We start from the raw sequence: 13,092 nt of genomic DNA on the forward strand, positions 1-13,092 counted from the left end.
TTATTGGATAAACATATGGATGATAATGGCATAGTGTAGGTTGGATGGCTTTTGTTTCGGTGCAACATCGTGGGCCGAAGGGCCTGTACTGCGCTGTATTGTTCTATGTTCTATGTTCTATCGCGGGGTGCAGGTCATCTGTATCGGCGAATCTGTTCCTAACCAGTAGCTGCGAGTCACTGTCCGATCCTGCTTGATTGTCTTATTATTCACGAGTTGGTTGAGTTGACCGTTGGAGAAATCTCTTTGAATTGTATCGTTTTTGCGAGTGAATATCGTGTGCGACAAACGGCGCATGTTGAAGGCAGCGTTTTTCTTTTACAGGGGCAAATATGGGAAATGAAGAAGGTAATGTGTACGTTTCGCTGACCCACGCATTGCACAGAAATATTGATGCGGGCGGTTTTGATGAGCGGTCTCAATTCTCTGGGGCGGTGTGTCTTGGCGGATTCGACAGCCGATGTTCCAAATCTAAAAAATCATACCCAATTTTTTTCTGTTAAGGTACAAACTCTCCCCGTCGGGGAATTGAACCCCGGTCTCTCGCGTGACAGGCGGGGATACTAACCACTATACTAACGAGGAACTTCGGTTTAGTGAGACACGCTTGGCCAACTGAGGGTTTCTGCGCTTCTGAAATCACTCCATTTACTGAAGATGCTCGATTTGTCTGTGAAATCAGTAAAATCGCGGCAACTCAATACCATGTGGAAAGGAAGATCGTCCCATGTTAATTTTGGAAGACTGGGTGCAGGATCACCCAAACACTTCCGCGTGTATTGAGCTGTAAATATTGAGGCGGTTGTTCACTTCAGACCCTGACATCTGCAGGTGGGCTAATGGCAGCAATATTCACGCGATCAGTTCCAGTGGCATGAGATTCCGTAAAAATTATATCGGAAATTATGTTTGGCTCCATGTAAAGTAAAAACGATTTCAATTAACCAGTTGCCTAAAGAGGGCCACTACTTATATAGTCAGCAAGCAACATTATACATCAGACTTTTGTGCAAATCAGGAGATGTGTATTTTTGCTTTTCCCAGAAAATACATTGAATTAAACTGTCTTGTTCACGATCACGACACAGTATGAAGAGAGATGGGATCGGCAGGCTCCAAAATCACGAATCACGTCGACGCCGGTTACATTCGTGTCAGAAGTGTGTCGGCCCAGGGCACAGTGTCTGTGGGACTGGGTCTGCGTGGGGCAATTATGATATTCAGTACACTGTCAATGAGATTACGTTCCCCTTTACCGTTGGAGAAATCTCTTTGAATTGTATCGTTTTTGCGAGTGCATATCGTGTGCGACAAATGGCGCATGTTGAAGGCAGCGTTTTTCTTTTACAGGGGCAAATGTGGGAAATGAAGAAGGTAATGTGTCCGTTTCGCTGACCCTACGCATTGCACAGAAATATTGGTGTGGGCGGTTTTGATAAGCGGTCTCAATTCCGCACTTTTGATTGCATCTCTGGGGCGGTGTGCCTTGGCGGATTCGACAGCCGATGTACCAATTCTAAAAAAACATTCCCAATTTTTTTCTGGTAAGGTACAAACTCTCCCCGTCGGGGAATTGAACCCCGGTCTCCCGCATGACAGGCGGAGATACTAACCACTATACTAACGAGGAACTTAGGTTTGACAAGACACGCTTGGCCAACTGAGGGTTTCTGCGCCTCTGAAATCACTCCATTTACTGAAGATGCTCGATTTGTCTGTGAAATCAGTAAAATCGCGGCAACTCAATACCATGTGGAAAGGAAGATCGTCCCATGTTAATTTTGGAAGGCTGGATGCAGGATCGCCCAAACACTTCCGCGTGTATTGAGCTGTAAATATTGAGGCGGTTCTTCACTTCAGACCCTGACATCTGCAGGCGGGCTAATGGCAGCAATATTCACGCGATCAGTTCCAGTGGCATGAGATTCCTCAAAAATTATATCGGAAATTATGTTTGGCTCCATGTAAAGTAAAAACGATTTCAATTAACCAGTTGCCTAAACAGGGCCACTACTTATATAGTCAGCAAGCAACATTATACATCAGACTTTTGTGCAAATCAGGAGATGTGTATTTTTGCTTTTCCCAGAAAACACATTGAATTAAACTGTCTTGTTCACCATCACGACACAGTATGAAGAGCGATGGGATCGGCAGGTTCCAAAATCACGAATCACGTCGACGGTGGTTACATTCGTGTCAGAAGTGTGTCGGCCCAGGGCACAGTGTCTGAGGGACTGGGTCTGCCTGGGGCAATTATGATATTCAGTACACTGTCAATGAGATTTCGTTCCCCTTTACTTCGTAATAATAGACAGAGTAGTGAAGCAAAGAAGACATGAAAGACAAATTCAGGAACCACGGTTCAGAAGGGTCCACTATGCGTCACTTTACAAGACATTTCTTGGAATGAGGCTGATGCGAGTTGGGAGATGATCCGGTTCATCAAATTTATACATTTTGTGTCCAGTTTTTGCATTTTCATCGCGGTTCGAAGGTCGTTGTTTAATATCGCGGGGTGCAGGTCATCTGTATCGGCGAATCTGTTCCTAACCAGTAGCTGAGAGTCACTGTCCGATCCTGCTTGATTGTCTTATTATTCACGAGCTGGTTGAGTTGACCGTTGGAGAAATCTCTTTGAATTGTATCGTTTTTGCGAGTGCATATCGTGTGCGACAAATGGCGCATGTTGAAGGCAGCGTTTTTCATTTAAGGGGCAAATGTGGGAAATGAAGAAGGTATGTGTCCGGTTCGCTGACCCACGCATTGCACAGAAATATTGGTGCGGGCGGTTTTGATGAGCGGTCTCAATTCCGCCCTGTTGATTGCATCTCTGGGGCGGAGTGCCTTGGCTGATTCGACAGCCGATGTACCAATTCTAAAAAATAATTCCCAATTTTTTTCTGGTAAGGTACAAACTCTCCCCGTCAGGGAATTGAACCCTGGTCTCCCGCGTGACAGGCGGGGATACTAACCACTATACTAACGAGAAACTTCAATTTGGGGAGCCACGCTTGGCCAACTGAGGGTTTCTGCGCGTCTGAAATCACTCCATTTACTGAAGATGCTCGATTTGTCTGTGAAATCAGTAAAATCGCGGCAACTCAATACCATGTGGAAAGGCAGATCGTCCCATGTTAATTTTGGAAGACAGGATGCAGGATCACCCAAACACTTCCACGTGTATTGAGCTGTAAATATTGAGGCTGTTGTTCACTTCAGACCCTGACATCTGCAGGCGGGCTAATGGCAGCAATATTCATGCGATCAGTTGCAGTGGCACGAGATTCCGCAAAAATTATATCGGAAATTATGTTTGGCTCCATGTAAAGTAAAAACGATTTCAATTAACCAGTTGCCTAAACAGGGCCACTACTTATATAGTCAGCAAGCAACATTATACATCAGACTTTTGTGCAAATCAGGAGATGTGTATTTTTGCTTTTCCCAGAAAACACATTGAATTAAACTGTCTTGTTCACCATCACGACACAGTATGAAGAGAGATGGGATCGGCAGGTTCCAAAATCACGAATCACGTCGACGATGGTTACATTCGTGTCAGAAGTGTGTCGGCCCAGGGCACAGTGTCTGAGGGACTGGGTCTGCGTGGGGCAATTATGATATTCAGTACACTGACAATGAGATTTCGTCCCCTTTACTTCGTAATAATAGACAGAGTAGTGAAGCAAAGAAGACATGAAAGACAAATTCAGGAACCACGGTTCAGAAGGGTCCACTATGCGTCACTTTACAAGACATTTCTTGGAATGAGGCTGATGCGTGTTGGGAGATGATCCGGTTCATCAAATTTATACATTTTGTGTCCAGTTTTTGCATTTTCATCGCGATTCGAAGGCCGTTGTTTAATATCGCGGGGTGCAGGTCATCTGTATCGGCGAATCTGTTCCTAACCAGTAGCTGCGAGTCACTGTCCGATCCTGCTTGATTGTCTTATTATTCACGAGTTGGTTGAGTTGACCGTTGGAGAAATCTCTTTGAATTGTATCGTTTTTGCGAGTGCATATCGTGTGCGACAAACGGCGCATGTTGAAGGCAGCGTTTTTCTTTTACAGGGGCAAATATGGGAAATGAAGAAGGTAATGTGTACGTTTCGCTGACCCACGCATTGCACAGAAATATTGATGCGGGCGGTTTTGATGAGCGGTCTCAATTCCGCACTTTTGATTGCATCTCTGGGGCGGTGTGCCTTGGCGGATTCGACAGCCGATGTACCAATTCTAAAAAACCATTCCCAATTTTGTTCTGGTAAGGTACAAACTCTCCCCGGCGGGGAATTGAACCCCGGTCTCCCACGTGACAGGCGGGGATACTAACCACTATACTAACGAGGAACTCCTATTTGGTGAGCCACGCTTGGCCAACTGAGGGTTCCTGCGCCTCTGAAATCACTCCATTTACTGAAGATGCACGATTTGTCTGTGAAATCAGTAAAATCGCGGCAACTCAATACCATGTGGAAAGGAAGATCGTCCCATGTTAATTTTGGAAGGCTGGATGCAGGATCACCCAAACACTTCCACGTGTATTGAGCTGTAAATATTGAGGCTGTTGTTCACTTCAGACCCTGACATCTGCAGGTGGGCTAATGGCAGCAATATTCATGCGATCAGTTGCAGTGGCACGAGATTCCGCAAAAATTAGATCGGAAATTATGTTTGGCTCCATGTAAAGTAAAAACGATTTCAATTAACCTGTTGCCTAAACAGGGCCACTACTTATATAGTCAGCAAGCAACATTATACATCAGACTTTTGTGCAAATGAGGAGATGTGTATTTTTGCTTTTCCCAGAAAACACATTGAATTAAACTGTCTTGTTCACCATCACGACACAGTATGAAGAGAGATGGGATCGGCAGGTTCCAAAATCACGAATCACGTCGACGCCGGTTACATTCGTGTCAGAAGTGTGTCGGCCCAGGGCACAGTGTCTGTGGGACTGGGTCTGCGTGGGGCAATTATGATATTCAGTACACTGTCAATGAGATTTCGTTCCCCTTTACCGGTGGAGAAATCTCTTTGAATTGTATCATTTTTGCGAGTGCATATCGTGTGCGACAAATGGCGCATGTTGAAGGCAGCGTTTTTCTTTTCCAGGGGCAAATATGGGAAATGAAGAAGGTAATGTGTCCGCTTCGCTGACCCATGCATTGCACAGAAATATTGGTGCAGGCGGTTTTGATGAGCGGTCTCAATTCCGCACTGTTGATTGCATCTCTGGGGCGGTGTGTCTTGGCAGATTCGACAGCCGATGTACCAATTCTAAAAAATCATTCCCAATTTTTTTCTGGTAAGGTACAAACTCTCCCCGTCGGGGAATTGAACCCCGGTCTCCCGCGTGACAGGCGGGGATACTAACCACTATACTAACGAGGAACTTCGGTTTGGCGAGATACGCTTGGCCAACTGAGGGTTTCTGCGCTTCTGAAATCACTCCATTTACTGAAGATGCTCGATTTGTCTGTGAAATCAGTAAAATCACGGCAACTCAATACCATGTGGAAAGGAAGATCGTCCCATGTTAATTTTGGAAGACTGGATGCAGGATCACCCAAACACTTCCGCGTGTATTGATCTGTAAATATTGAGGCGGTTGTTCACTTCAGACCCTGACATCTGCAGGCGGGCTAATGGCAGCAATATTCACGCGATCAGTTCCAGTGGCATGAGATTCCGCAAAAATTATATCGGAAATTATGTTTGGCTCCATGTAAAGTAAAAACGATTTCAATTAACCAGTTGCCTAAACAGGGCCACTACTTATATAGTCAGCAAGCAACATCAGACTTTTGTGCAAATCAGGAGATGTGTATTTTTGCTTTTCCCAGAATACACATTGAATTAAACTGTCTTGTTCACGATCACGACACAGTATGAAGAGAGATGGGATCGGCAGGTTCCAAAATCACGAATCACGTCGACGCTGGTTACATTCGTGTCAGAAGTGTGTCGGCCCAGGGCACAGTGTCTGAGGGACTGGGTCTGCGTGGGGCAATTATGATATTCAGGACACTGTCAATGAGATTTCGTTCCCCTTTACTTCGTAATAATAGACAGAGTAGTGAAGCAAAGAAGACATGAAAGACAAATTCAGGAACCACGGTTCAGAAGGGTCCACTATGCGTCACTTTACAAGACATTTCTTGGAATGAGGCTGATGCGTGTTGGGAGATGATCCGGTTCATCAAATTTATACATTTTGTGTCCAGTTTTTGCATTTTCATCGCGGTTCGAAGGCCGTTGTTTAATATCGCGGGGTGCAGGTCATCTGTATCGGCGAATGTGTTCCTAACCAGTAGCTGAGAGTCACTGTCCGATCCTGCTTGATTGTCTAATTATTCACGAGTTGGTTGAGTTGACCGTTGGAGAAATCTCTTTGAATTGTATCATTTTTGCGAGTGCATATCGTGTGCGACAAATGGCGCATGTTGAAGGCAGCGTTTTTCTTTTACAGGGGCAAATATGGGAAATGAAGAAGGTAATGTGTCCGCTTCGCTGACCCATGCATTGCACAGAAATATTTGTGCAGGCGGTTTTGATGAGCGGTCTCAATTCCGCACTGTTGATTGCATCTCTGGGGCGGTGTGTCTTGGCGGATTCGACAGCCGATGTACCAATTCTAAAAAATCATTCCCAATTTTTTTCTGGTAAGGTACAAACCCTCCCCGTCGGGGAATTGAACCCCGGTCTCCCGCGTGACAGGCGGGGATACTAACCACTATACTAACGAGGAACTTCGGTTTCGCAAGATACGCTTGGCCAACTGAGGGTTTCTGCGCTTCTGAAATCACTCCATTTACTGAAGATGCTCGATTTGTCTGTGAAATCAGTAAAATCGCGGCAACTCAATACCATGTGGAAAGGAAGATCGTCCCATGTTAATTTTGGAAGACTGGATGCAGGATCACCCAAACACTTCCGCGTGTATTGATCTGTAAATATTGAGGCGGTTGTTCACTTCAGACCCTGACATCTGCAGGCGGGCTAATGGCAGCAATATTCACGCGATCAGTTCCAGTGGCATGAGATTCCGCAAAAATTATATCGGAAATTATGTTTGGCTCCATGTAAAGTAAAAACGATTTCAATTAACCAGTTGCCTAAACAGGGCCACTACTTATATTGTCAGCAAGCAACATTATACATCAGACTGTTGTGCAAATCAGGAGATGTGTATTTTTGCTTTTCCCAGAAAACACATTGAATTAAACTGTCTTGTTCACCATCACGACACAGTATGAAGAGAGATGGGATCGGCAGGTTCCAAAATCACGAATCACGTCGACGATGGTTACATTCGTGTCAGAAGTGTGTCGGCCCAGCGCACAGTGTCTGTGGGACCGGGTCTGCGTAGGGCAATTATGATATTCAGTACACTGTCAATGAGATTTTGTTCCCCTTTACTTCGTAATAATAGACAGAGTAGTGAAGCAAAGAAGACATGAAAGACAAATTCAGGAACCACGGTTCAGAAGGGTCCACTATGCGTCACTTTACAAGACATTTCTTGGAATGAGGCTGATGCGTGTTGGGAGATGATCCGGTTCATCAAATTTATAGATTTTGTGTACAGTTTTTGCATTTTCATCGCGGTTCGAAGGCCGTTGTTTAATATCGCGGGGTGCCGGTCATCTGTATCGGCGAATGTGTTCCTAACCAGTAGCTGAGAGTCACTGTCCGATCCTGCTTGATTGTCTTATTATTCACGAGTTGGTTGAGTTGACCGTTGGAGAAATCTCTTTGAATTGTATCATTTTTGCGAGTGCATATCGTGTGCGACAAATGGCGCATGTTGAAGGCAGCGTTTTTCTTTTACAGGGGCAAATATGGGAAATGAAGAAGGTAATGTGTCCGCTTCGCTGACCCATGCATTGCACAGAAATATTGGTGCAGGCGGTTTTGATGAGCGGTCTCAATTCCGCACTGTTGATTGCATCTCTGGGGCGGTGTGTCTTGGCGGATTCGACAGCCGATGTACCAATTCTAAAAAATCATTCCCAATTTTTTTCTGGTAAGGTACAAACTTTCCCCATCGGGGAATTGAACCCCGGTCTCCCGCGTGACAGGCGGGGCTACTAACCACTATACTAACGAGGAACTTCGGTTTGGCACGATACGCTTGGCCAACTGAGGGTTTCTGCGCTTCTGAAATCACTCCATTTACTGAAGGTGCTCGATTTGTCTGTGAAATCAGTAAAATCGCGGCAACTCAATACCATGTGGAAAGGAAGATCGTCCCATGTTAATTTTGGAACACTGGATGCAATTCACCCAAACACTTCCGCGTGTATTGAGCTGTAAATATTGAGGCGGTTGTTCACTTCAGACCCTGACATCTGCAGGCGGGCTAATGGCAGCAATATTCACGCGATCAGTTCCAGTGGCATGAGATTCCGCAAAAATTATATCGGAAATTATGTTTGGCTCCATGTAAAGTAAAAACGATTTCAATTAACCACTTGCCTAAACAGGGCCACTACTTATATAGTCAGCAAGCAACATTATACATCAGACTTTTGTGCAAATGAGGAGATGTGTATTTTTGCTTTTCCCAGAAAACACATTGAATTAAACTGTCTTGTTCACCATCACGACACAGTATGAAGAGAGATGGGATCGGCAGGTTCCAAAATCACGAATCACGTCGACGCCGGTTACATTCGTGTCAGAAGTGTGTCGGCCCAGGGCACAGTGTCTGTGGGACTGGGTCTGCGTGGGGCAATTATGATATTCAGTACACTGTCAATGAGATTTCGTTCCCCTTTACCGGTGGAGAAATCTCTTTGAATTGTATCATTTTTGCGAGTGCATATCGTGTGCGACAAATGGCGCATGTTGAAGGCAGCGTTTTTCTTTTCCAGGGGCAAATATGGGAAATGAAGAAGGTAATGTGTCCGCTTCGCTGACCCATGCATTGCACAGAAATATTGGTGCAGGCGGTTTTGATGAGCGGTCTCAATTCCGCACTGTTGATTGCATCTCTGGGGCGGTGTGTCTTGGCAGATTCGACAGCCGATGTACCAATTCTAAAAAATCATTCCCAATTTTTTTCTGGTAAGGTACAAACTCTCCCCGTCGGGGAATTGAACCCCGGTCTCCCGCGTGACAGGCGGGGATACTAACCACTATACTAACGAGGAACTTCGGTTTGGCGAGATACGCTTGGCCAACTGAGGGTTTCTGCGCTTCTGAAATCACTCCATTTACTGAAGATGCTCGATTTGTCTGTGAAATCAGTAAAATCACGGCAACTCAATACCATGTGGAAAGGAAGATCGTCCCATGTTAATTTTGGAAGACTGGATGCAGGATCACCCAAACACTTCCGCGTGTATTGATCTGTAAATATTGAGGCGGTTGTTCACTTCAGACCCTGACATCTGCAGGCGGGCTAATGGCAGCAATATTCACGCGATCAGTTCCAGTGGCATGAGATTCCGCAAAAATTATATCGGAAATTATGTTTGGCTCCATGTAAAGTAAAAACGATTTCAATTAACCAGTTGCCTAAACAGGGCCACTACTTATATAGTCAGCAAGCAACATCAGACTTTTGTGCAAATCAGGAGATGTGTATTTTTGCTTTTCCCAGAATACACATTGAATTAAACTGTCTTGTTCACGATCACGACACAGTATGAAGAGAGATGGGATCGGCAGGTTCCAAAATCACGAATCACGTCGACGCTGGTTACATTCGTGTCAGAAGTGTGTCGGCCCAGGGCACAGTGTCTGAGGGACTGGGTCTGCGTGGGGCAATTATGATACTCAGGACACTGTCAATGAGATTTCGTTCCCCTTTACTTCGTAATAATAGACAGAGTAGTGAAGCAAAGAAGACATGAAAGACAAATTCAGGAACCACGGTTCAGAAGGGTCCACTATGCATCACTTTACAAGACATTTCTTGGAATGAGGCTGATGCGTGTTGAGAGATGATCCGGTTCATCAAATTTATACATTTTGCGTACAGTTTTTGCATTTTCATCGCGGTTCGAAGGCCGTTGTTTAATATCGCGGGGTGCAGGTCATCTGTATCGGCGAATCTGTTCCTAACCAGGAGCTGCGAGTCACTGTCCGATCCTGCTTGATTGTCTTATTATTCACGAGTTGGTTGAGTTGACCGTTGGAGAAATCTCTTTGAATTGTATCATTTTTGCGAGTGCACATCGTGTGCGACAAATGGCGCATGTTGAAGGCAGCGTTTTTCTTTTACAGGGGCAAATATGGGAAATGAAGAAGGTAATGTGTCCGCTTCGCTGACCCATGCATTGCACAGAAATATTGGTGCAGGCGGTTTTGATGAGCGGTCTCAATTCCGCACTGTTGATTGCATCTCTGGGGCGGTGTGTCTTGGCGGATTCGACAACCGATGTACCAATTCTAAAAAATCATTCCCAATTTTTTTCTGGTAAGGTACAAACTCTCCCCGTCGGGGAATTGAACCCCGGTCTCCCGCGTGACAGGCGGGGATACTAACCACTATACTAACGAGGAACTTCTTCTTGGCAAGATACGCTTGGCCAACTGAGGGTTTCTGCGCTTCTGAAATCACTCCATTTACTGAAGATGCTCGATTTGTCTGTGAAATCAGTAAAATCGCGGCAACTCAATACCATGTGGAAAGGAAGATCGTCCCATGTTAATTTTGGAAGACTGGATGCAGGATCACCCAAACACTTCCGCGTGTATTGATCTGTAAATATTGAGGCGGTTGTTCACTTCAGACCCTGACATCTGCAGGCGGGCTAATGGCAGCAATATTCACGCGATCAGTTCCAGTGGCATGAGATTCCGCAAAAATTATATCGGAAATTATGTTTGGCTCCATGTAAAGTAAAAACGATTTCAATTAACCAGTTGCCTAAACAGGGCCACTACTTATATAGTCAGCAAGCAACATTATACATCAGACTTTTGTGCAAATCAGGAGATGTGTATTTTTGCTTTTCCCAGAAAACACATTGAATTAAACTGTCTTGTTCACCATCACGACACAGTATGAAGAGAGATGGGATCGGCAGGTTCCAAAATCACGAATCACGTCGACGATGGTTACATTCGTGTCAGAAGTGTGTCGGCCCAGCGCACAGTGTCTGAGGGACTGGGTCTGCGTGGGGCAATTATGATATTCAGTACACTGTCAATGAGATTTTGTTCCCCTTTACTTCGTAATAATAGACAGAGTAGTGAAGCAAAGAAGACATGAAAGACAAATTCAGGAACCACGGTTCAGAAGGGTCCACTATGCGTCACTTTACAAGACATTTCTTGGAATGAGGCTGATGCGTGTTGAGAGATGATCCGGTTCGTCAAATTTATACATTTTGTGTCCAGTTTTTGCATTTTCATCGCGGTTCGAAGGTCGTTGTTTAATATCGCGGGGTGCAGGTCATCTGTATCGGCGAATGTGTTCCTGACCAGTAGCTGCGAGTCACTGTCCGATCCTGCTTGATTGTCTTATTATTCACGAGTTGGTTGAGTTGACCGTTGGAGAAATCTCTTTGAATTGTATCGTTTTTGCGAGTGCATATCGTGTGCGACAAATGGCGCATGTTGAAGGCAGCGTTTTTCTTTTACAGGGGCAAATATGGGAAATGAAGAAGGTAATGTGTCCGCTTCGCTGACCCACGCATTGCACAGAAATATTGATGCGGGCGGTTTTGATGAGCGGTCTCAATTCCGCACTTTTGATTGCATCTCTGGGGCGGTGTGCCTTGGCGGATTCGACAGCCGATGTACCAATTCTAAAAAACCATTCCCAATTTTGTTCCGGTAAGGTACAAACTATCCCCGTCGGGGAATTGAACCCCGGTCTCCCACGTGACAAGCGGAGATACAAACCACTATACTAACGAAGAACTCAGTTTTGGTGAGCCACGCTTGGCCAACTGAGGGTTTCTGCGCCTCTGAAATCACTCCATTTACTGAAGATGCTCGATTTGTCTGTGAAATCAGTAAAATCGCGGCAACTCAATACCATGTGGAAAGGAAGATCGTCCCATGTTAATTTTGGAAGACTGGATGCAGGATCACCCAAACACTTCCACGTGTATTGAGCTGTAAATATTGAGGCTGTTGTTCACTTCAGACCCTGACACCTGCAGGTGGGCTAATGGCAGCAATATTCACACGATCAGTTCCAGTGGCATGAAATTTGGCAAAAATTAGATCGGAAATTATGTTTGGCTCCATATAAAGTAAAAACGATTTCAATTAACCTGTTGCCTAAACAGGGCCACTACTTATATAGTCAGCAAGCAACATTATACATCAGACTTTTGTGCAAATGAGGAGATGTGTATTTTTGCTTTTCCCAGAAAACACATTGAATTAAACTGTCTTGTTCACGATCACGACACAGTATGAAGAGAGATGGGATCGGCAGGTTCCAAAATCACGAATCACGTCGACGCTGGTTACATTCGTGTCAGAAGTGTGTCGGCCAAGGGCACAGTGTCTGAGGGACTGGGTCTGCCTGGGGCAATTATGATATTCAGTACACTGTCAATGAGATTTTGTTCCCCTTTACTTCGTAATAATAGACAGAGTAGTGAAGCAAAGAAGACATGAAAGACAAATTCAGGAACCACGGTTCAGAAGGGTCCACTATGCGTCACTTTACAAGACATTTCTTGGAATGAGGCTGATGCGTGTTGAGAGATGATCCGGTTCATCAAATTTAGACATTTTGTGTCCAGTTTTTGCATTTTCATCGCGATTCGAAGGTCGTTGTTTAATATCGCGGGGTGCAGGTCATCTGTATCGGCGAATCTGTTCCTAACCAGTAGCTGCGAGTCACTGTCCGATCCTGCTTGATTGTCTTATTATTCACGAGTTGGTTGAGTTGACCGTTGGAGAAATCTCTTTGAATTGTATCGTTTTTGCGAGTGCATATCGTGTGCGACAAACGGCGCATGTTGAAGGCAGCGTTTTCTTTTACAGGGGCAAATATGGGAAATGAAGAAGGTAATGTGTAACGTTTCGCTGACCCACGCATTGCACAGAAATATTGATGCGGGCGGTTTTGATGAGCGGTCTTAATTCCGCACTTTTGATTGCATCTCTG

General features: G+C 45.0%; 8 non-coding genes across 8 annotated transcripts; all 8 read right to left on the bottom strand.

Annotated features, from left to right (window-relative positions):
- Positions 1-513: 513 nt before the first annotated feature.
- Positions 514-585, bottom strand: trnad-guc (transfer RNA aspartic acid (anticodon GUC)). The gene has a single exon. It is a non-coding gene; the product is annotated as a tRNA-Asp (tRNA).
- A 973-nt stretch (positions 586-1,558) lies between these two features.
- trnad-guc (transfer RNA aspartic acid (anticodon GUC)) lies at positions 1,559-1,630 on the bottom strand. Its single transcript has one exon. It is a non-coding gene; the product is annotated as a tRNA-Asp (tRNA).
- A 1,290-nt stretch (positions 1,631-2,920) lies between these two features.
- Positions 2,921-2,992, bottom strand: trnad-guc (transfer RNA aspartic acid (anticodon GUC)). Its single transcript has one exon. It is a non-coding gene; the product is annotated as a tRNA-Asp (tRNA).
- A 2,335-nt stretch (positions 2,993-5,327) lies between these two features.
- trnad-guc (transfer RNA aspartic acid (anticodon GUC)) lies at positions 5,328-5,399 on the bottom strand. The gene has a single exon. It is a non-coding gene; the product is annotated as a tRNA-Asp (tRNA).
- A 1,285-nt stretch (positions 5,400-6,684) lies between these two features.
- trnad-guc (transfer RNA aspartic acid (anticodon GUC)) lies at positions 6,685-6,756 on the bottom strand. The gene has a single exon. It is a non-coding gene; the product is annotated as a tRNA-Asp (tRNA).
- A 1,292-nt stretch (positions 6,757-8,048) lies between these two features.
- On the bottom strand, positions 8,049-8,120 carry trnad-guc (transfer RNA aspartic acid (anticodon GUC)). Its single transcript has one exon. It is a non-coding gene; the product is annotated as a tRNA-Asp (tRNA).
- A 971-nt stretch (positions 8,121-9,091) lies between these two features.
- trnad-guc (transfer RNA aspartic acid (anticodon GUC)) lies at positions 9,092-9,163 on the bottom strand. Its single transcript has one exon. It is a non-coding gene; the product is annotated as a tRNA-Asp (tRNA).
- A 1,285-nt stretch (positions 9,164-10,448) lies between these two features.
- trnad-guc (transfer RNA aspartic acid (anticodon GUC)) lies at positions 10,449-10,520 on the bottom strand. Its single transcript has one exon. It is a non-coding gene; the product is annotated as a tRNA-Asp (tRNA).
- Positions 10,521-13,092: the final 2,572 nt, after the last annotated feature.

The sequence above is a fragment of the Scyliorhinus torazame genome, chromosome 25, assembly GCF_047496885.1.
Source record: "Scyliorhinus torazame isolate Kashiwa2021f chromosome 25, sScyTor2.1, whole genome shotgun sequence".
In the NCBI taxonomy this organism is placed as follows: Eukaryota; Metazoa; Chordata; class Chondrichthyes; order Carcharhiniformes; family Scyliorhinidae; genus Scyliorhinus; species Scyliorhinus torazame.